The 23,275-nt window shown below is 47.1% G+C and overlaps 1 long non-coding RNA gene across 1 annotated transcript; it reads right to left on the bottom strand.

The window, feature by feature from the left end:
- Positions 1–1,425: 1,425 nt before the first annotated feature.
- LOC140398403 (uncharacterized) lies at positions 1,426–21,411 on the bottom strand. The gene is made up of 3 exons (XR_011937476.1): positions 21,054–21,411; positions 8,501–8,716; positions 1,426–7,275 (listed from the first exon to the last, which is right to left on the bottom strand). It is a non-coding gene; the product is annotated as an uncharacterized lncRNA (long non-coding RNA).
- Between the last annotated feature and the right edge of the window lie 1,864 nt (positions 21,412–23,275).

The following is a 23,275-nucleotide window of genomic DNA, read 5'->3' as shown; positions in this document are numbered from 1 at the left end:
ATGTGTCCCTCCCGATGTGTGAGCACATCATGTAGGGAGGCTCACACTCCAGTGTAGAACTGAAGGAGTGCTGCACTGTTGGTGGTGCCTTTTTCAGATGATGGGCAGGATTCTCCGGTTCCCCAGCGGCGTATTTCTCAGCAGCGCGCTGTTCGCTTGCGACAGAATTCTCTACTTCCGCCGCTTGCCGATGGGATTTCCCATTGAAGCCACCCCATGCTGCAGGGAAACCCACGCGGTGCACTGCTAGTGGGAAAAGAAAATCCCACAGCCAGGGATTTCCAGCCGATGTGTCAAACTGGGGCCTAGGCCGGGATTCTCCAACCCCGCTTTCTCTGGCGCCGATTTCCGGGCGCCCACGGGATCGCCGCTGTGCCAGTCGGGTGCCCACCGAGTTTGGCCGAGTCCCGCTGACGTGGGTTACGTATGTTCCATACGGCGGGACCTCGGAGTTCTGTCTGCAGGGGCCATCCTAGTGGGGGGGGGGAACGGAGGAATCCGACCCCGGGAGGGGCCTCCACCGTGGCGTGGCCCACGATTGGGGCCTATCGATCGGCGGGCAGGCTATTTCCGTGGGGGCCTATATTCCTCCGTGCCGGGCCCCTGTAGGGCTCTGCCATGTTGCCCGTGGGCCGGCACGGAGACGGGAACCCACGCGCATGCACAAACTCGCACAGGCCATGGCATGCATGCGCAAACTCGTGCAGGCCGTAGCGCGCATGTGCGGACTCGCGCCGGCCGGATGGAACAGCGGAGACCACGCCGGCACCGACCTAGCCTCCTAGGAAGGGGTGAATACCTGATAATCTGGTTTAGCACACTGGGCTAAATCGCTGGCTTTGAAAGCAGACCAACCAGGCCAGCAGCACGGTTCAATTCCCATAGCAGCCTTCCCGAACAGGCTCCGGAATGTGGTGACTAGGGGCTTTTCACAGTAACTTCATTGAAGCCTACTTGTAACAATAAGCGATTTTCATTTCATTTTCATTTCATAATCGAGGACTGTTGACGCCGGAGTGGTTCGCGCCGCTTTTCATGCTGGCGTCAGAACTTGGCCGCGGGATTGGAGAATCCCGGCCCTAGTCTGCCCCCTCAGGTAGACGTCAACCGGCCCATAGCATTATTTCAAAGAAGAACAAGGGAGCTCTTCCTGGATTCTCTGGTCCCTCAGCCGCGTGTTTCTTGACTGTGTGCTGTCGCCAGCGGGGACATTCTCTGTTCCTGCCGCTGGCCAATGAGATTACCCACTGTGGACACCCTACGCTGCTGGGAAACCCGCAGATGGGGGTGTGCTACCGACAGAATGGAAAGTCCTGCCAGCGGAGAATTCTCCCCAAGGTTCATCCCTAACTCACCATTACTGATGTACTATCCTGACAGACAGGCGACCACCAAGTTGATTAACGAATGAATGGTTTATTAAAGTAATCACTATATACAGAGTGAAATAAAAGGCTACCATGTTCCAAGATGCCAAACTCCTACCTGACTGGGAAAAGCATGCTTTGCTCCCAGGGTTTGCATGCTTCAGCCCCATTGGCTGATCAGGTCACATGATGTATTATTCACCCTGGGGTAACACGTACTGCAACAGGATGTAGATGAACTGTAAAGCATACACCAAACGTAGGCGTTGGTTCAATACGATTTATTGAACTTCTGTAACAATGCACACAGCTGGCTGTGGGTTGACACTCGACTGCTCTAAGTGTACTAGCTCTAGCTTACTAGACCAGGCTAGCTCTGATCCACGTGTAGAAAGTGCTGACTGATATATACACCTTGACTGTCACTACAGTTGTCACCAGTGGAAAGAGGCGGAGTGCTGATGTCTCGTGTGTTTTATAGTTGGAAGCCCCCCTCTGGTGTTCTGTCTGATGATTGATTGTGTTCTGTCCTGTATGTTGATTGGCTAACCTGGGTGTCTGTCACTGCCTGTTTTTACCTCATGATGTGCATGGGTGCATATTATGACACATGACACTTCAGGAACTTGTGCCCTTAAAGTGGCACACTATTACAACTAAAAAAGTCGTTGTTGTGGTCATTATCACATTGCTGTTTATGGGAGTTTGTTGTGTGTACAAATTGACTGCTTTGTTTTCGGCATTATAATTTGATTACACTTCCAAAATACTGAATTGGTTCTAAAGCACTTTCAGCCATCCTCAAATGATGAAAGGCATTACTTAAATCCAAGTCCTTTGTTTTGCTGATGGCACAGCTGAGACTGGTTAACTCAACATGTAGGCCAGAAATCAAGCCTTCAACCTCCCAATCCGTATGACTAAACCAGCTGTTGCTTTCATGCATCAGGCATTATGGGGATTGGAGCTGAGTAGAATTAAATGACCCCTGCACACACACACACACACACTCTTTTTCCACATTAATCAGTAGTGGAAAACGGAATTCAATGTGGAGGAGTGTGAGGTGATGCATTTGGGGAGGTAAAAACAAGGCAAAGAATCACATAATAAAAGGGAGAATCCAGAGGAGTATAGAGGAAGTGAGGGCCATTGGATTGAATGTCCACAGATCCCTGAAGGTAGCAGGACAGGTCAATAAGGTGGCGAAGAAGACATAAAGAATCCTTTCCTTTATTAGCTGAGGTGTATAATATAAGAGTAGGGAGGTTATACTGGAACTGTATAAATCATGAGTGTACTAATTCCAGGAGGCACGGAGTAAAAGGTCAAACTGGTTTCTTTTAAACTGAAAATAAAGTCGCTACCATGGTACACAAAACAAACGTCCCAGCCTGGGACCATCGGGAACTGCCAGTCCAGGTCTGGGGGCTACAGTTATGGGTCCCGCTAACGAGCCCTATCGAGACGGGCCTTCGCCAGTTCACCACGGGAATTTTTATTCGATGAAGCCCACGGGGAGATCAATTAGCAATTCCCCTGTGGTCCTTGTGAGAATTATCACAATTACTTAGACTGCAACTTGAGTATTGTGTGCAGTTCTGGCTATGTCATTCCAGAAAGGATGTAATTGTACTGGAAAGGGTACAGAGGTGATATATGAGAATGTTGCCAGGACAGGAAAACTGAGGGAAGATTGGATAGGCTGGGATTGTTCTCCTTGGAACAGAGGAAGCTGAGGGGAGATTTGGGTGAGATGTTCAAAATTGCTCTGATTTGAAGGTTATGCCCCATTGTCCCAGACCAAACTACTTGGAGAAAAAAAGGTTCTCTTTATTTGCCCAATCAATTGCTTCCAAAATCCAAAAAGCCTCAATCAAATGACCTCTTAATCTTTCATATTGCAATGGGATACTAGCCTACTTCCTGTAATCTCATTATAATCTAACCCCTGGAGCCCTGGTAACATCTGGTGAATGCAGCTGCACTATCTCAAAAGGACAAGAAATCCTTTCTAAGGTTACTTTAATGATCTGTGTACATTGATCCCCAAAGCTCTGCAGACCTCCACTATTCCTACCTTTTCACTGTTGAAATAATCTTTGGATCTATCCTTTATTGGCCCAAAATGGATGACCTTGCACTTAAATGTGTTGGAATTTACGTGTCACACTTTTGCCCATATGCCTAATTTATCAATGTCGCTTTGTAATTTGATGCTCTTGTCTGAACCAATCTTTCTATATCTGCAAACTTGGATATTTGGCTCTTCATTATGTTATTATGTAAGTTTTAAAAAATAAATTTAGAGTGCCCAATTCTTTTTTTCCAATTAAGGGGCAATTTAGCATGGCCAATCCACCTCCTGCACATCTTTGGATACTGGGCTTGAGACCTACGCAGACATGGGGAGAATGTGCAAACTCCACATGGACAGTGACCCGGGGTCGGATTCGAACCCGGGTCCTCAGCGCCATGAGGCAGCAGTGCTAACCACTGTGCTACTTTACTGCCCTGTTTCCCGGGGGGGTGGAAAATGGAGCGTAGTGGTATTGTCACTGGACCAGTAATCCAGAGGTCCAGGCTAATGATCTGGTGGCATGGATTCAAATCCCACCATGGGACAATGGAATTTAAATTCAATTCATTGTCTGGAATTGAAAAGCTAACCTCAGCAATGCTGACTACAAAAGCATTGTCGATTGTCATAAAGATCCGTTTGGTCCACTAATTCCCTTTAGGGAAAGTAATCTGCCGTCCTTACCTGGCCTGGCCTACATGTGACTCCAGACTCACAGCAATCCAGTTGACTCAACAGCCCGTGGAAATGGTGTGGCAAGCCACTTGGTTCGAGGGCAATTAGGGATGGACAACAAATGTTGACCTTGCCAGCATGCCCACATCCCATGAAACAAAAAGAACGTTGTGTCGTATTTTCTTCCAACTTGAGTGCACTATCCCAACTTTGTCTTCTGCAGCTTGACCAACCTCCTAATCAGGTCAATAATTTGCAGAAGGAGACCATTCGGTCCATTGGATCTACACTGACCGTCTGCAAGATCACCCTACCTAGACCCACTCCTCCACCCATTCCCTGAAACCCTCTAACCCCACCTACAAATGGACATTTTTAGCCTGGCCAATTCACCTAACCTGCCCGTCTTTGGACTGCGGAAGGAAACTGGAGATTCCGGAGGAAACCCGCGCAGGCAAAGGGAGAAAGTGCAAACTACACACAGACAATTACCCAAGACTGGAATTGAACCCGGGTCCCTGGCTCTGTGAGGCAGCAGTGCTAACCTGCTGCCTCTAAGTCATGAAGGAGTGCTCATTTTACCATAATCATGCCTTAATCATTGAATTAAAGGGGTTTCTCAATTAGTCTCACACTCTTGCTCTTTCTGCATTGTCTTGCAAACCTTTATTTTCAGGACACATTCAGCTCACTCTGGAAAGTCTCTATTGAACCTGTTTCAACCACTGTTAAGGCAAAGAGGGAAGAAAACTGGAATGAGGAAGCAAATTTGAGAGATGAAGCAATATCCTTTACAGCTAATTTTAGAGCAAAGGAGTATTTGTTAATGAATTGATGTTAATATCTGGGATACATTAGCCTGGGACCGTGGTGCAACTCCAGTGGAATAAGAGGTAATTCTTAAAAATATGAGTCACCACCTACACATGTAGACAGAATGTATGCCATTATGCAATTATTAGATACCTACCCATACTGAACAGACACCTCAAAAATCTAACAATGGGGGGCAGCACGGTGGCGCAGTGGACAGTACTGCTGCCTCATGGCGCCGAGGTCCCAGGTTCGATCCCGGCTCTGGGTCACTGTCTGTGTGGAGTTTGCACATTCTCCCCGTGTTTGCGTGGGTTTCGCCTCCACAACCCAAAGATGTGTAGGGTGGGTGGATTGGCCACGCTAAATTGCCCCTTAATTGGAAAAAAGGAATTGGGTACTCAAAATATATATATTTTTTAATCCAACAATGTCTAACAATTGCCTATCTGACATCCCGTACTGGATATGGAATTGTAGATCTAAATGACTGATTGCAATATGTTCATTCTTTAAATCAAAACAATTGGGGAAAACTGAAGCCATTCTTTTTGGTCCCCTTCAAAACTTCCTAGCTACTGACTCCACCCCTCTCCTGGCAATAGTTTGACATTAAAATCTGTCCGTTTACAACCTTGGAGTCACATTTAATCCTGAGGTGAGTTCTGAACTCATATTTGTGCCACCTATAAGACTGCCTATTTACTCTTCCGTAACGTTGCTCAACTTTGCCCTTGTCTCGGCTCATCTGCTGAAGCCCTTATCCATTTAAAAAAATAAATTTAGAGAACCCAATTATTTTTGTTTCCAATTAAGAGGCAATTTAGCGTGGCCAATCCACCTTTGGGTTGTGGGGGTGAAACCCACGCCGACACGGGGAGAATGAGCAAACCCCACGGACAGTGACCCAGGGCCGGGATTCGAACCCGGGTCCTCAGCGCCGGAGTCCCAGTGCTAACCACTGTGCCAAGCACCGCCCCTGAAGCCCTTATCCATCCCTTTGTTACCTCAAGCCTCAACTTTCAGGTAGCACAGTGGTTAGCACTGTTGCTTCACAGCGCCAGGGACTCAGGTTCGGTTCCCGGTTTGGGTCACCGTCTGTGCGGAGTCTGCATGTTCTCCCCGTGTCTGCGTGGGTTTCCTACGGGTGCTCCGGTTTCCTCCCACATGTCCCGAAAGACCTGCTTGTTAGGTGATTTGGATATTCTGAATTCTCCCTCAGGCGCTGGAATGTGGCGCCATTGGGATTTTCACAGTAACTTCATTGCAGTGTTAATGTAAGCCTACTTGTGACAATAAAGATTATTATTATTATTGGCAAGCTGAGACAGATCGAGCTGGACATTGGGAATTAGGTCCTGTCCAGCTCAACAAACTCCCCTGTACCAATAGTGAGGAAAAGCTGAATAATGAGTGAACAACAGTATCTCCATTATTATCATTTCAGAATGGATATGCTGACAGACAGATATCATGGGCAGAATCTTAACTGTTAAGTGGAGGCAAGTTCGCAAGTGTGCACGGAGTTCAATTCCCAATAAGAGATGGCGGGTCTGAATTCCGACTTCATTTCCCCCACGCCTGAGTTTCTGGTCGGGTTTGCAAGTGAGCAGGAAACCACTTGGAGTGTTCAGTCAGTACTTATAATGTGCAAATAGCCAATGAACTGCTGTTCGAAGCAAGCATTCTGGCTTTCGAGCTGTCAGCCACTTGGCAGGGTGAGTGTGCAGTGAAAGAGCTTCTTCTGTGAAACTGACAGGTTGGCAAGTCTTTGAGCATGGAAACTGAAGAGCTGAAGCCATGGCCTGGATAGAAGCTGCTGCTCACAATACTCCTCAGAGCGTTTTCAGCATTTGACAAGTGATTGGCAACTTGTTGGAGATCATTTTCACCAGCATTTTACTCGTATTGAATTATTTTTCCCTTCTCTCAGCCTTCACGGCGGCATGGGAGCTGATTAGGCCACTGTACTTTGCACCTCTGGTGAGATACGTGAGGAGCAGCAACATCAAAACCAAAGGCCACAGGAGCTTCAGGAACAATACCTGCAGCAGTAACAGAAGCCTCCTCCTCAGCCACAGGGGGGATAGGCACAGAGAATCAGCGTCAAAGATGCAAGGCTCCCAACATGGAGCCTACAGGCAGAGGATCAGCTCTTTCAACATGTGTGAGCACTAGCACCTCAGGGGTCTCCAGATTTTCGTGGCAGGTCGTTGTTGACCTCTGCAGTCTCTTAGAACTAGACATCCATCCTAATGGATCAGGTGGGCACACATTGCCATTGACCATCAAGGAGCCTGCAACTGGGGCCTGATCCCTGGGGTTGTGGAATCACCTATCCTGCAAGGAGAAAAAGCAGCAAGTTAGGAGTGTTAGAAATGGATTGTGCGACGAGAAAGGAATGGAAACACCTTTCTAGATCTCCTCTCCATTCCTGCAGTTTCTGCAATCTTAGGAATCCATGTCCAGTTGAACCTTTCTGACCCATACTGGAGTTCTTTCAATTAGAATTATTTTTTTTGACAGATTCGATACATTATCCTCCTGTCCTCTCTGATTGTCCAAGAAACCCTAGAGTGGATGCTAATGTGACTCAGATAAAGAGCCACACAGCAATGGTTGCTGGAGATTCCAACTGGTTTCCATTGCTACAGGTCCTGTTGTTTCAGCAGGAAATCTCAAGACATAATTCTGCCCCATCAGTACCACATACACCTGGAATCACCTTCTTTGGCTGTTGTTGTAACCTGCTGCAACTTTCTAAGTCAGAAGACCTAAATTAGACCAATTGGAGAGGCACACAAATTGCTAAAAAAACACTATTTGAATCTGGGAAGCTGAACTCTGTTGGTGGTAATAGTTAATTGGTAGAATATCAATTCACTGATCTTGAGAAATACACAATCTTCATGCTCCCATCACCTTCACTCCTCATTCCAAACACTATTGGAACTTGGCAAATTTCAAGAACCCTGTCGAATTTCAGGAACAATATTGGAGATGCAAGGTTCATTCACTGTGAACTAAATAGGCTCTTGGATAATTCAACCATTTATGTGACGCTCATGAACAGTACTTGGGGAACAGCCAAACTCAACTCCAGCACTGTGAGATGAAGAGTTGCCCAATCCATTCTTCTGCACTTTGTAATGAGCACAGACGTGACATCATTTTGATTACCACCTAACTGATAGAATGCCAATTTCTGCCACCTTACTGTAACTCTTGAAGAGATGGGCATGACGTCTATCAATGGGCATCATTGAGTAAATGCATTATGAAATGAAATGAAAATCGCTTATTGTCACAAGTAGGCTTCAAATGAAGTTACTGCGAAAAGCCCCCAGTCGCCACATTCCGGCGCCTGTTAGGGGAGGTTGGTTCGGGAATTGAACCATACTGCTGGCCTGCCTTGGTCTGCTTTAAAAGCCAGCTCTTTAGCCCTGTGCTAAACCATCATTATTGGCATTCAGCCATTCAGACCAGGAAGGTCTCAATTCAATTCCAAGACTGTTTTGAGTTAATTGCTCCCATCCAAAGTTAGGTGCAGAGCACTGGAATTTACCTGAATTTAAAGAAGGGAGAAATAATGTCCACCAGAGTTTGTGCTCTTGATTGCTTTCCAGCATGTTAAGTTGGAAAGCGAGCTTCTGTGTTGGGTTGAGACAGTCAGTTTCTGTCCTGATGCCATCTCCCCCACCTCCAGTCATCCATGATCGTTAGCTTCAGGTGCACTCAGAAAAAGAACCAATTGGATGAGATGCCTGAGGTCAGCAAATGTCTGTCGGAACAATATCCAAGAAACAATAGTTTCAGAAGTGGTGAGAACATTGGAGAAGGGAGGATAGTGTAATTTCTGTACAGCACAGCAAGGGTTAAGCCAACCCATTGCCTGCTGAATCATTCCACAGTTATTAGTCTGTTAGTCACATACCACATTTGATGGAAAGTGTATAATTCTACCACACTGGAATGATGTTTTGATTGACCTGCAAGTGACCTTAGCTCACTCAGTGGATAAACATATGCATCCCTCTGCTTGTTGTGTGTCCTTTGTTTAAACCATACTTCTAGAAACCAATAGGAACGAAAATGCCTGGGCGTAGTTTGAAGACAATTACAGGGTGGAAGAACCAAGACTTCAGCCAAATGTCAGTGCACACATTTTGTTTTTATCATGAAGAGCATATTATATTATGATAACTGTTCTATATCTGGAATTAGATTTTTGAACAGATATAACTTTAAACTCTTTCAGCACTTCAGATATTTTTATCTTTTATTTGCTGATTAAGTTCATGTTCCTCTAACTGAACCCTTCCCTACCAATGTCTCTGAGGGAACCAGACAAGTCATAACCTTGGCATCTGAGCTGAGCTTTGAGCTGAGCTCCTAACCCTTTATCGTCACCAGCACAAAGACCACCTGCTTTGAGAATAACATGGCCTATCTCCTCACTGGCATCAGTCCATCTAATGCTGAAACCCTCATTTGTGACTTTGTTACTGCACTCTCTTATGCTGTATAAATTGCTGTTTTCCCCTTGTACGAGCATTCTTACGATATGTTCTGATGAGTGCGAGACAATAAACTTCGAAGTGCCTCTTTTTTCCAGCAATGCTCAATTTAGCTGATTTATGGCCAGTTTTGTTTTCTGGACACATAGCCACAAACGGTTGGACTGGGATGCTCCACACACATTTCACTGGGATGTCTCAAGGCAGAAAGAGAAAGGAAACATTGTCTTAGCAGGTTTAGATTGTGAATCCTAAAGTTTGATTTTAACTTGCGGCAGCAGCTTGTGGGTGGGGGCCAATGCAACATGAAGTCCATGAGGATTTAACTCAACGGACCCAACTGCATCATCTCCCATTCAAAACCAGTGGCAAGTAGTGGCTAGCCAGCCGGCAGTAGTGGAATGCCGGGCAGTAGCAATCCTGCTGTTAGAATGGTCCCTGGCTTCCAGGGAAGTGGCTACCATGGATTTTACTGGATTGCCTCACAGGTAGGGAAGGTGGATGGGTGAGGGGGTAGATCTGAATTTCTCTTGTTGGGCCCTGAGAAGAACTCCTGCCCCAGAAGGAAGGTCAGAAAGAGGAAAGCCTTTATTCCTCCCGGTTTATCTCCCCAATGGGTTGGCTCCAAAGCCACAATAGATGCCCATGGACAGGCCTCTGGTTAAAATAGCAGTGGGCCCCCAAGATGTCATTGGAGCTTGATACTTAAATCAGGGTCCTGCCAGTAACAGGTAGGTGTCCCTCTTCCTTGTTCAGAGGGGCAGGTTAAAATGGGAGCCTACGAGAAGACTGCAGGACTTCAATGGGTAAGTGGCTAGGTCAGTTCTAAATTAAAATTTCTTCCTGATGAGCAGGGTTAACGTCAACTTTTTAGACTTTTCTAACCCATTTTAATGCCTAGTCCCGAAAATGTGAATGGCCTTACCCAATGGGCCTTGCAATGCTCCATCTCTTCTTTTTAAGTCATTATGGGAATGTTTCAGGCAGCACGGCGGCGCAGTGGGTTAGCCCTGCTGCCTCACAGCGCCGAGGTCCCAAGTTCGATCCTGACTCTGGGTCACTGACCGTGTGGAATTTGCATATTCTCCCCGTGTTTGCATGAGTTTCGCCCCACAACCCAAAGATGTGCAGGCTAGGTGGATTAATTGGAAAAAATTAATTGGAATGTTTCCAATGATCAAGAAAATCACCAATGATTATTTAAAGTTGTGTCCAGAGTCCCACTACTTCCATCACTTACAGATAACAGATAAAAGCTGCCTCAGAGACGATGCCTGCTCCGCTATTCTGAGATTGTTAAGAACACAATGTGAGAGTTTCTGACGTCTGCTGTTGCCTCCTCGATCCCCTGCCAAGCCATAGTGTACCGGGGTCAGCTGCGTGCTATACTGAAATCTCTATCTGAAAACTTAAAAAATATATTTAAAACATAAGGCCCAGGGAACAGAAGTAAAGTTAAGGATTATTTCCACATGAGCAGAGATTAATTACAGAGTATGTGTGAGGCATTGCAAACTTTAAAGAGAAGATAATACAGTACAACAAAGTGAACATTACACACAAAACTGCTGACAAAGTTACTGTGAACAGTGCTAAGTGTTAGCAAGTACTGTGCTGGTTCAGCCGCATTTATTTATTCATAAAATATTCTGCATCCTCAAAGATTTATTATGGAGAACAAAAGATTGTTTCTAACTTTCAAGAGTTAAAAAAGGGCAGCATCTTTTCCACTTCAGAAGTTTTCACGTGTGTCGGAGCCATTTGCAGCCCCACTCAAGCCAGCAGTTTACCCTATGGCGTGATCGCACGGGAGGTAGCCAATAAATAGGCTGCCTCTGCCTTTGCTGCCCAATTAAGAATGGTGAGCAGAAGACCCAATGGAAGAGCCCACAGGACTGGATGACTGGCATCCCACTGGGAGGTGTGGGCACCGCTGAGGGAGAACAAAACCCGAGGGCCTCTCAAAAATAGTCATAATAATAACATGGACCACAACCTCTGATGTCCCTCTGACTTCCTGCTGCAAAACCAATTCCATTAACTTTCTTTTCCTGCCTCAGAAATAACAATGAATAAAAGCCCCAGCATGACCCAGGGGGTAAATGCATTATTGGCTGATATGGTACTGATTGCTGAGGGGAGTCTCAGCTGGTTCAACTTCTTATCAGTACTGAGCTTGTTGACCTCATGTGGTGATGGCTTGAATCTGACCTCAAAATCTCCTGAGGTATTGAAAGAAAGGTCACCTCAGGTTCATGGCTGGGACACTAGCTAGAATGTAAACATGGGGCGGGATTCTCCATCCGTTCTCGGTGGCGGGATTCTTCATTCCCGCTGCAGTGGATGGAGTTTTGGCTGAGCACCAAATTCTCCGTTCTCGCTGGCAGCGTTAGCAGGGTAGCCATGGATGGGGGTTGGTTGAGGATTGAATTTGACTTGGCTTATGCCTCTCTTTCGGTTGAACCACCTGCAAAATCTCAGTGTCTCGGTTTACGCTGCAAGTGAGGCCATTAAAGCAAGATACCAGAAGGATAAAATTAATTGAGCAACTGTACCACAAATAAATAATTTATGTAACACCTTTCAGAGCCTCAGCATATGTCCCAGAGACAGCAAATTGCATCTGAAGTGCAATCAGTATAGTTTTGTAGGGAAACATGATAAAACCATAAAACCTCGAAGTAGAAGTAGACCATTTGGTCCATCGAGTCTGCTCTGCCATTCAATGAGACCATGACTGATCTGATATAATCCTCAACTCCACTTTCCCACATTATCCCCGAAACCCTTGATCCCCTTACTGATGAAAAATCTGTCTATCTCAGCCTTGAACATACTTAACAATCCAACCTCTACAGCTCTCTGCAGTAAAGAATTCCACAGATTCACTTCCCTCTGAGAAAATAAATTCTTCCTCATCTCGGACTTAAATGGGCGACTTCATACTCTGAGATTATGCCCTCTGGTCCAAGACTCTCCTCTCAGCATCTACCCTGTCAAGCCCCCTGAGAATCCAAAAGACCATAATATACAGGTGTGATGACATGCAAAATGTAAGTTTGTACATATTATTATGCACAACCTCCGACCACTAGGTGCCATTGTGAACCCATCACGTCACCATGTGATCTGGGAGTTGGGAGTTGATTGTGCTGGGAGATAGACATATTTGGAGTAGTTCCACACGAGTTGTTTAGAGTTAGTTGTTTGTTAGTTTGTTCATCCGAGTTATCTTACCACGCAGTTGTGTTACAATAAATTATTTTAAACCACAAGCTCTCTAGTTCATCATTCACTTCAGCCAGTCTACAGAACATGACAATAGGAGCAGAATTAGGTCATTCGGCACATTGAGTCTGCACCGCCATTCGATCATGGCTGATATATTCCTCATCCCCATTCTTCTGCGTTCTCCCCATAACCCCTGATCCCCTTATTAATCTAGAATACCAGATTTGTCCTTGAGGTGTTGTTTTTTTGAATATAAATTTAGAGTGCCCAATTCATTTTTTCCCAATTAAGGCGCAATTTAGTGTGGCCAATCCACCTAACCCGTACATCTTTGGTACATAGGGAGAATGTGCAAACTCCACACGGACAGTTACCCAGGGCAGGGATCAAATCTGGGATCTCGGCGCCGTGAGGCAGCAGTGCTAACCTCACGCCACTGTGCTGCCTTTCTTGAGGTGTTGTTATCTACATGGCTACAGACCAAGAGCTGGAAGGTGGAATTAGACAGAATTGTTCTTTCTTACAACATTGATTCTCCGATTTTCACGCAATGTCCAGAGGATGGGTCTGGTTTTATGAAAATAAAATTGGTGCCGCCTCCACACCGATGCTCCAACTGGTGAGGGGCTAGCAGCCGCTCCACATAAAATGCACGGCCTTCCTGATGTAAACAGCTGGAGAATTACCGGGTCTGTGGCCGTGCAAGCAACAACCTGCAGCAGTTGCGCCATACAACATGACGCCAGCCACGTGTGGACCTGACCTGCCAGATAGTGTCCCCCTGGACACCCCTCACCACCCCCGGGCCACCCCCTACCAGTCACCCCAGCCCTCGCCGAAGCCCACTCCTGGCCAGCAGCACAGCTTCCCCCAACTGCGGCGGCGCTGGACCTCCTGAAAATTGAGAGCATACGTCACCTGCACTATCAGGAACTCGGCCCATCGGGAGCAGGTCCTTCAGGTAATGTCTTTAGGCCATCCCAACGGCGTACACCGTACTCATCGATAGCGCCGCTTTGGAGGGGCGGAGCATCCGAAAACAGGCACTTACCCCGATTCGGTCATAAACAAGGATTCTCCGCCTGATCGCTGATTACGATATCGGCATTGGACAACGGAGAATCCCGCCCCAGAACTAGGAGCAGGAGTAGGCAATTTAGCTTTTCGAGTCTGCTCCATCATTCAATACGATCATGGATGATCTCATCCTGGCCTCATCCCCACCATCCTGCCATTCTCCATAACCCTTCGCCCCATTACTAATTAATAATCTGTCTAACTCCTCTTTAACTTTACTCACTGTCCCAGCATCCACCTCACTCTGGGGTAGCAGATTCCACAGATTCATGACACTTTGGGAGATGTAGGGCAGGATTCTCTGATCCTGAGGCAGGATTCTCTGATCCTGAGGCTAAGTGTTGACGCCGTCATAAATGCCATTGCATTTCTCAACGGCGTCAACATGGCCTCAGGAGCAGAAATTCTGACTCCTACAGGGGGCCAGCACGGCACTGGAGCGACCCACACCGCTCCAGCTGCCGATCCCCGGCGTCAGATGAGCGCCGCGGGTCTTCGCATGCGCAGTGGCTCCCTTCTCCGCACCGGCCCCAACGCAACATGGCATAGGGCTACAGGGGCCGGCATGGAACAAAAGAGGCACCCAGCCCGAGAGACCGGCCCGCCAATCGGTAGGCCCCGATCGCAGTCCAGGCCACAGCGGAGGCCCCTCCCCTGGGGTTGGACCACCCTACCCCCGCACCAAGCCGCCCCCAGATGCATCCATACCAAGGTCCCGCCGGGTAAGAGCAGGTGTGGACGGCGCCGGCAGGACACGGCTTTTTTAGCATGGCTGCTCGGCCCATCCCGGGCCAAGAATCGCCGGGAGGGCCCCGTAGAGCGGCCCCCAACCGGCACCGTGCCGACCGCGATTCTCTGCTCTCCGGAGAATTGGCGGACTGGCGTCAGGGTGGCATGGGGCGATTCGCACTGGTCCCGGCGATTCTCTGGCCCGGCCCCGGGATGAGAGAATCCCACCCGTAGTTCTCAGTTTTAAATTTGCTACCTCTTATCCTGAGACTATGACCTCTCGTTCTGGAATGCCCCACAAAAGGAAGCACCGCTCCATGTCTACTTTATCCATACCTTTTATCGTCATATATACCTCAATTTAATCTCTCCTCATCCTTCTAAGCTCCAGAGTATAGGCCTAAACTGTTCAATATCTCCTCATACGATAAACCCCTCATCTCTGGAATCAATCCAGTGAACCTCCTCTGAACTGCCTCCAATGCCATGACATCTTTCCTCAAATAAGGGGACCAAAACTGTGCACAATACTCCAAATACGGTCTCATCAGTACCTTGTGTAGTTTTAGCAAAACATCCTTATTTTTAACCCCATTCCCTTTGAATTGAAGGCCAATATTCCATTCCCTGACACTTATGAATTTGCAAGGACGCAGAGACAACAATAAAGGGATTTGCATTTATATGGCACCTTACACAACCAAGTAGCTTTGGCGAATACACCAGGAGAACCCACCTTTTCTTCGAATTGTGGCTTGGGATCTTTTACATCTGTGGTGTTGGGTGCTCTGGTGCACAGATGAGCCAACACAGTTGTATGTGGTACAACTCTATTTTATTTTAACTCTTATAATACAGTTCGTTCTGGATACTCTGCACGTGCTGTCTCCCTGAGTGTGTTTGGTAACCAATGTGTCCTGGTTCTCCTCTGCAGCTAATACTGACCACCGGGGGTCGTGTGTGTGCTTTTATATCTTTCTGTCATTGGTTGTGGTGTTGTGTGTTCTGATTTGTCTGTTGGTGTGTCTATCATGATGTGTGTGTTTGAATATCATGACATCCCCCCTTTTTACAAAGATATGTGCCTACGTGGTTATAAATATAATTGTGTCGTGAGTGCATCTAAGAGTGTGTGTGTGTGTTGTGTACAGCGTGTGTATATGACGTAACTATTTACATGGGGCGATGTCGGGTGCGTTACACTAACAAGGTTGTACCATAACAAAACTTGGATGCGAGAGAAAAAAAAACTTGAACATTGGTCTGGTCAGACGATATCTGGAACAATAAACAACAACAGGTTATAATACAGAAGTGTTTGACTTTTTGAACGTATGAACAGCGTTATAAGTCCAGTCTAATGGGTGACCGCCTCAAGAATGGGCTGGTCCTCAAGCCGGTTCAGCTGTGGCGATTTGGGGTCACATTGGTTCACCTTGGACTGTTGGAGGTGATGCTGTTGCCGAAGTCTCTACTTTACCATTTGTTGTACTTCGTGCAGTGCTTGGTTTTTTCATTCGTGCAAATATAACATTCAACATCTTTGTTAGTGGTGCCTTGGCTGTGGTTTGGTTCTGGTGGCGATGGAAGGGGCATGATCCGTGGCATCTCCACGAAGTCATCCTTGGGAACCAGTGGAGGATCCGGCGTGTGCGTACGGTTCAGTTGCGAGCGTGGAAGGCGGCGCAAAGCTCGCTGATGGCGCCGACGCACCAATCCATCCGCCCTGCATGCCAGGAACAAGGTGGAGTCTTTTTCTTTTTATGTTTGTGGTGGACGGCATCTTGTAGCCGATGGGTCGTTGCCATCGAAGTAGCACCATCACTAATATCATGCAAGGCGATGACTGTGCCAGATGTGGAAGTTGGCCGAGACCGTGCACGCTGGTTCCGGCCACCTGCTGTGCCGGAAGGGCGACTCCGCAGAGAAACGTCGAAGCATGTCGCCTTGGAGAGAGAATTGTTGCTCGCATCAACGTCTGGCGATGGCGCGAATTGGTGTGTCCATCTTGGACCGCCGGTGCTGGTTGCCACTGCCGACCCAGTGGGACTGCCACGCGATCCATTCCCTGTCGCCGTGGCATCCGCCGTCACCCTGAGCGTGCCATCACCGAGGCCGCGACACCGCCCGTCCGGAGCAAGGTCTGGCGTGCGCAAATCAGAGTCGGCGCTTGGCTGCTCCCCATCTGGAGTCCGGTCTGCCTTCCGTCGATGCCCCCCGTCCGGAGTCCCAACAGGTTCACTGGAGGCAGCCGAGATTCCCTGAAGCTGCACTTCTGGAGTCGGAACATGCAGGAATGCACCAACCAGTGGAGAGGGTCGAGCCATCGAGGGTGGAAGCGGTGCGCCGCCACCGCAGTCGTCAGTGGTCCCACCGTGATCGTCGAGTGCCTCGGTAAGCACTAGGCGAGTTCTGTCACCTTGCACCTTTTGCATGGGAAGTGGGATGCTGTCGTCACTCGTCTCACATCCCGTGGATAGATCCTCATTAGCAGCTTGCTGTTCACTAGGGTTGGGTAAATTGTCAGAGTTTTCATCTGGTGGTGCACACCATGTCGGTGGACTGTCATTGTCTTGCCGTTGTCCTTCATTTGGGCTTTTCTTCTTTGGAATTTTAAATCTTCCCCCAGACATTGCAGAACCTTGTTTATTACCCCCAAATTCTCCCATATGTATGGTCTCGAATATAGGATCCAATGTTTCTATCGACATTGTACTATTTTCCAAAGAACATTCCGTTTCACTTTTCTTCTCAGGTACCTCATATGTATCTTTGTCTAATGTACATGCCTTCATGGTCTCTGGGTCTGATTTTGCTGGGACTGGCATGGTCACAGTCTCTCTTTTACTGTTCTCAATTGCCCACATTATACTCCCCATACATAACTGCTTAATCACTGGGGTTAGTGTGGTACAATGGATAATCGGGTCGACCTTATCTGCATCTTCACCATTAGTGGAAAGCACACTTGGTTCACTTGAAACTGCTGTGGGTTTTAAATTCGTTATCTGGCTACTCGATGTCGGTGTCCTCAGGATTCTTGCTCCAATGTTCTGCTCAATAATCAGTGGAGTGTGTATAGGTTCAATGCAATTAATGTTCCCCTCAAGGTTTGAAGAGTCATTACTGACTAACTGCTGGTCTCCGAAGTTGGGATTTTGCGGCGTTGTGTTGAAGGGAGACATTTGTCCCTGCTGTAGATATGATTCAGGTTGTGTTATTTCCATTACCTGAGGATCAATGTCTTGTCCATTTTTTCGATCCGTACTAAAAACACTGGCAATTCTCAGTCTGCTCCTTGCAAGTTAAACATTCAATTAATTTCGTTAGCAAATCCTCAGCATCCTTCTGTGGCCGTGCAGCATTATTAATCTCTGTTCGGCTATAATGATCCTGAAGGTCAGCGCATAAACCTTTTTTCTTCGGGCTTGGACGAGGCGATTCCTTTGGCTTGTCTTCAGTTGGGCTTGAACAGTCTTCAGCGCTGTGCCCTTCATTGTAGCATGAGAGACCGTCATGGTCATGCTGCTGTGTAGTGGAGCATGGTAGGCTGTTATAGCCTTCTTGCTGTTCACGTGAGCATGGCAGACTTGCATCGTCTGCCGCTGGTTGGTCAGGAGAGGTTGCTAGACCCTCATGGTCTTGTTCCTGCAAGGACTGCACATTGGAGTCTTGCGTTGCTTCTATCGTGGAGGCTGTCCACGAGCTCTCTGTGGAGGCTTGTGACACTGGAGTCACTTCTTGTTCGTGCAAGGACTGCGCTCTGGAGTCTTGCGTTGCTTCTATCGTGGAGGCTGTCCACGAGCTCTCTGTGGAGGCTTGTGACACTGGAGTCACTTCTTGTTCGTGCAAGGACTGCGCTCTGGAGTCTTGCGTTGCTTCTATCGTGGAGGCTGTCCACGAGCTCTCTGTGGAGGCTTGTGACACTGGAGTCACTTCTTGTCCGTGCAAGGACTGCGCTCTGGAGTCTTGCATTTCTGCAATTGTGGAGTCTGTCCACGAGCTTGCTGTGGAAGCTTGTGACACTGGAGTCACTTCTGGTTCATGCGAGGACTGCACTCTGGAGTCTTGCATGTCTTCTTTCATAGAGTCGGGAACGTTGAGCGGGACGTGGACCACGCTCTGTGTGGCAGCAGGGCGCTCTCCGTGTGCTTGCACCGCTCCCTGTCTGTTAATGTCAGGCTGCAGCATCATCCGGTACTGATAAGTTGGAACGTCATATCTGCTGGATTGAAGATCCTCAAATCCGAAAAATGAATCCGCATCTGCGTCGGATTCAATGTGGGGGCCGCCAATGTGCAACACGAAAGGTTCGCCCGAGTCATAGTCGTATAGGACCACGGAGCTATCATTGGGCTCGCGAGGTCCGGAAACACTGTAAAGATCGTCATCGAAGTATTCGAGGTCGGAATCATCGGCTTGTGCGTAGGTAACTGCTTGTCGGAGGGTTCTTCGGAGGTCAAATTCATCTCCTGGGTCAATTTGCGGCAATGTGCTGTCATTCCAGGTGAGGGAAGGTTGTTTTACAGCTTTAACAGATTTTTGTTTTTTTGATTTGGGACGTTTCCCTTTTAAATTGGATTTGGGACATTTCCCCTTTAAATTGGTGCAGTCTGGGGCCTCTGACATCCTGACGCTCGGTATGTAGCACGTAGGAAGCGACTGCGCATGCTCAGATCGCTGTTCCTTTACCGATGGCCGTTTTCTTGACTGCGCATGCGCAGCATCTCGCGCATGCGCAAACAAAACTTCCGGTTCTGCGCACTGCTCGCGCAACTGTGCTAGCGTGATACCTTTAGCAAGATGGCCACCAACCTCGACCCAGCCCTCTCTCAGGCCCGGGATTTCGGCCTCTGGGAATTCGGGCTCCGGGATCCCAGCCACGAGGTGAGTACTGCAGCTTTTCTTACCTTTACTTGCCGATTGGATTGCGTTTTCTTCACAGTACTTGGAGAATTTGTCCAGGACTGCCTGGTAATCGTACCTTTGCTGCCTCCTGAAGAACCTGAACCTTGTGAATATTTCTCTTGCCCTTGCACCGGCGATGGTGAGGAGAAATTCAATTTTTTCGCTATCATCCAGGTCTTGGAGTTCAGCTGCCACCAGGAACAATTCGAACCATTGCCGGAATCGCCGCCAGTTTTCGCGGAGATCGCCGTAGCACTGGAGCGGCTGCGGAACCGGGAGCTCTATCATTTTGCCTGGGCACTGCTGGTTGTCTGTGTACACTGAGGTATGCCGGCAGGTATCGATCCACTCCTGTACCATGTGGTGTTGGGTGCTCTGGTGCACAGATGAGCCAACACAGTTGTATGTGGTACAACTCTATTTTATTTTAACTCTTATAATACAGTTCGTTCTGGATACTCTGCACGTGCTGTCTCCCTGAGTGTGTCGTGTAGTAGATCTGTCCTGGTCCTCCTCTGCAGCTAATACTGACCACCGGGGGTCGTGTGTGTGCTTTTATATCTTTCTGTCATTGGTTGTGGTGTTGTGTGTTCTGATTTGTCTGTTGGTGTGTCTATCATGATGTGTGTGTTTGAATATCATGACAACATCCACCTGAAAAGGAATTATTTTAACGTTTTACTGATAGGCCCTAACAAAGCGGCCCTGTATTGATGTGCCAGAGTAGATCATGTGCTCAAGAACGAAGACAGGGCTTTGAACCCCACAACCCATTAACCGAGAGGTGAAAGTTAGATTACTGAGTCAAACTCACAGTCAAGGCCAAATCACTGCCCTCAGGGCAATAGAGGAGGCAACTGAGAAAGAGGGAAATGTTTGTTTTTAGAAACGGCCTCATTAACAGGATTGGTATTTCCATAAACAGTTTTACTGTCACGGCCCATTGAATTGACAGCAATCACATGTATTGCAGCAAAATTTGACAAACTCCCAAAGACAAGGGATGCTTACAGTGACAAGAATCATTCCGAAGTAATGATTTAACTCTGACTTGAGACAAAAAGTCTAGAGAGTCAAAGAGCACTATTCTAAGCGAGCTAACATTTTAACACAAAGTAACCATTTAGCACACCAATAAGCTCCCAGTTTAATTTGAGCTTTAAATCCCTTGTAAGCAACTGTGCTGCAACAAAAATAAAATCCTGTACGAATTTGTGCTTTGCATTTATCCATTGTGCCCTGACAACGCCTCTTGACAACCATATCTCCGCTGCTAATAATCCTGGCTTTACATTGCTCGCTTTATCAAGAGCTCCGAACACATCGCCACGGGGGACGGACGAGCCCTGGCCTGACCCAACCCATCTGCTCTTTAAATTAAACTGTTTTTGCTCCGCGCTTGCCTCCCAGAAACAGCTGACAGTGTCACATGAGGGAGAAGATTTTTCGACAACATAAAAAATGCTGGCAGCTGACCCACGGGAAACAGGTTGGCCGGGAAAGATTTTCTCACCCCTGTGTTAGTTAGCTACAAATTAATCAGCCAGCCTGGGGTGGGGTGGGTTGGGGATGATGGCCGGGTGGGTGGGGGGTAGGGGCGGCGGAGAAAACACCACCAACCAGGCCTAAGAGACTAATTAAAAAGAATGGACTTACAGTGCAGACACCCCGCAGACACCAAATTTGCTCAGCTGGGGTTTTGCGATCAGCTTTAACAGCTCAGTGGATGTTGCTGCATATCTTCCTCGGCTTGAATGAATGAAGTTGTGGGCCCCTGGGGGTTTTTTTTCTCTCTCTTCAACGACTATCACATTATACTCGGATCAGAGTATTATGCATCCTTATATCAGAGGGCTGTGCAGTATGAGCACAGTTGGAGACCTCAATGTGTTCAGGTTGTTAAAAGTTTTATATTTGCCACCCCCCATCCCTGATATTAGCTGTACAAATGCCAATGGTCTATATATATTTAATTCTTTCAGCACCTTTTAAAGAATGTCCACAATGGCCCATCGTGCAAATACAGCTTTGTGGAAGATGTTTCAAGGGCAGCGAGTGGTGTGAGCGGCTGACTGTCTCAGTACACAGATCGCAAAGCGGAAGAATGGAGGCTTATATCATTAGTATTGGAGGCACACTCCAGGTAGTGTTTAGACAGATGGAGACTGTCATACAGGAGATGCGCAACACACCCCATTTGTACAGAGCCATGCAGCAGATCATGCCATTTATCTCGGAGGTACACGCAATTTGTATAACAGCATGCCTGCCTGGATACACCATTCATACAGGCAACATATGTTACTTATTCAGGAAATATGCATATAGCCACTGACACTACAACATATATTAGCTGCTGGATGTCTATAAATGTTTGCCTGACCCCCCAGTGATTACTGTCATGCTATTTTTTGGAACTAAACAATCAGTCCTTGGTGATCTGTTTGTTGCCTATATATCTCTGCTAGGCTGCTTGTTTTACTAGTCCTAGGGGCCAGGGCTCACACTTGTAGTTTTGTAGCTTTGCTGGTCTAATTATAAGTTTTACATACTCTGTTGTAAATCCTCAGTAAATCTAACCCAAATCCAGTCTCCCAATCTCCATCCAATTCATTGCTGTACTTTTGCTCCCTCTCATTTTTCTCTTGTAGTTGCTAACTTATGTACGGTTCCACAAGTCTGGTAACCCCCAGGCCAGGTTGTTCTTTATCTATGAGTCCAGGCTTTTCTACTATGGAGAGCATCACGGTTGAGCCTGTTATCTTTCACAGCATCCACTTGGGTTTGGCATGGAGTGCAGCTCACGAGATACTGACCAACAGAGTAAGTCCTGATGATACTCACATGACATTGGCGCCAATTGTGGAATTGTACACCAATGCTGACGGACAACAGCTAACTCAAAGCAGACTGTCGATTGGATCTAAAACCAAATTAAACTCATCTATAATGTATCCTGTTTATTGTATTCAAATGTTGCTATTGGCCAGCCTTCCAATCATAAACTTCATCCAAAACTGCTATCTGAATTCCATCGCCCATTCCAGCACTCTTGTGCTCACTGATTTAACATGGCTCCCAGCATTCCAAACACCTCAAATTTAAAATTCACATTTTCGTTTTCAATGCGCTTCGTGGCCCTAACCCCCCCTCTACATTTGTAGCCTCCACCACCCCTACAATCCTCTGAGAATTCTGACTTCATATCAAATTGCTCTTTTACCTTATCCCACCATTGATGGTGATGCTTTTAGCTGTGTAGGTCAAAGCTCCACCCCTTCACACTCTCTTCCTTCAATGTCCTCCGAAACTCACCGTTTAACCAATGAATATTTCCTTCCCTCATAATATTTCTCGCTTGACCAGTGTAGGTTTCTTTTTGCCTGAAGTGAGAAGCACTTTGACACACTTCAGAATCCATGGAACTAGACAAATGTAGACTTGTTGTTGTTGGAGCAAGATTTATAATGGCCTAGTTTCTACAAGTTGTTCAACTCCTCAAACTTGGATGTTTGACTCTGCTGCCCACTCAGTCTGGATGCTACATGTTTTGACTGATTCTGTTGCTGGTATACCATGCGGAATAGCTGTTTGATCTCTCACTACTTTGGTGAAGTGTCTGTTGCTGTAATCTGCATCCAGTCTTTGGAGTTCAAATAAAAACGTCATAGAGTGCCTCCTGCAGGATCAATGACAGGGCTGCAAATGCAGTCTTGTCATCTTTTGGTAGTGAATGAGTTAAAAGCTTTCTCTTCTGCGCCAGTGAATAGGCCTCATTAAAATATACAGAATATTAATCAAAAGAGGGAAAGCACTGTGGCTGAGTGCATTCACAACTGTTTTTTTCTTTAAATTACGTTTCTCCCATATATTTCTCC

The sequence above is a fragment of the Scyliorhinus torazame genome, chromosome 21, assembly GCF_047496885.1.
Source record: "Scyliorhinus torazame isolate Kashiwa2021f chromosome 21, sScyTor2.1, whole genome shotgun sequence".
Classification (NCBI taxonomy): Eukaryota; Metazoa; Chordata; class Chondrichthyes; order Carcharhiniformes; family Scyliorhinidae; genus Scyliorhinus; species Scyliorhinus torazame.
This window is presented reverse-complemented; position numbering and strand designations above follow the sequence as displayed.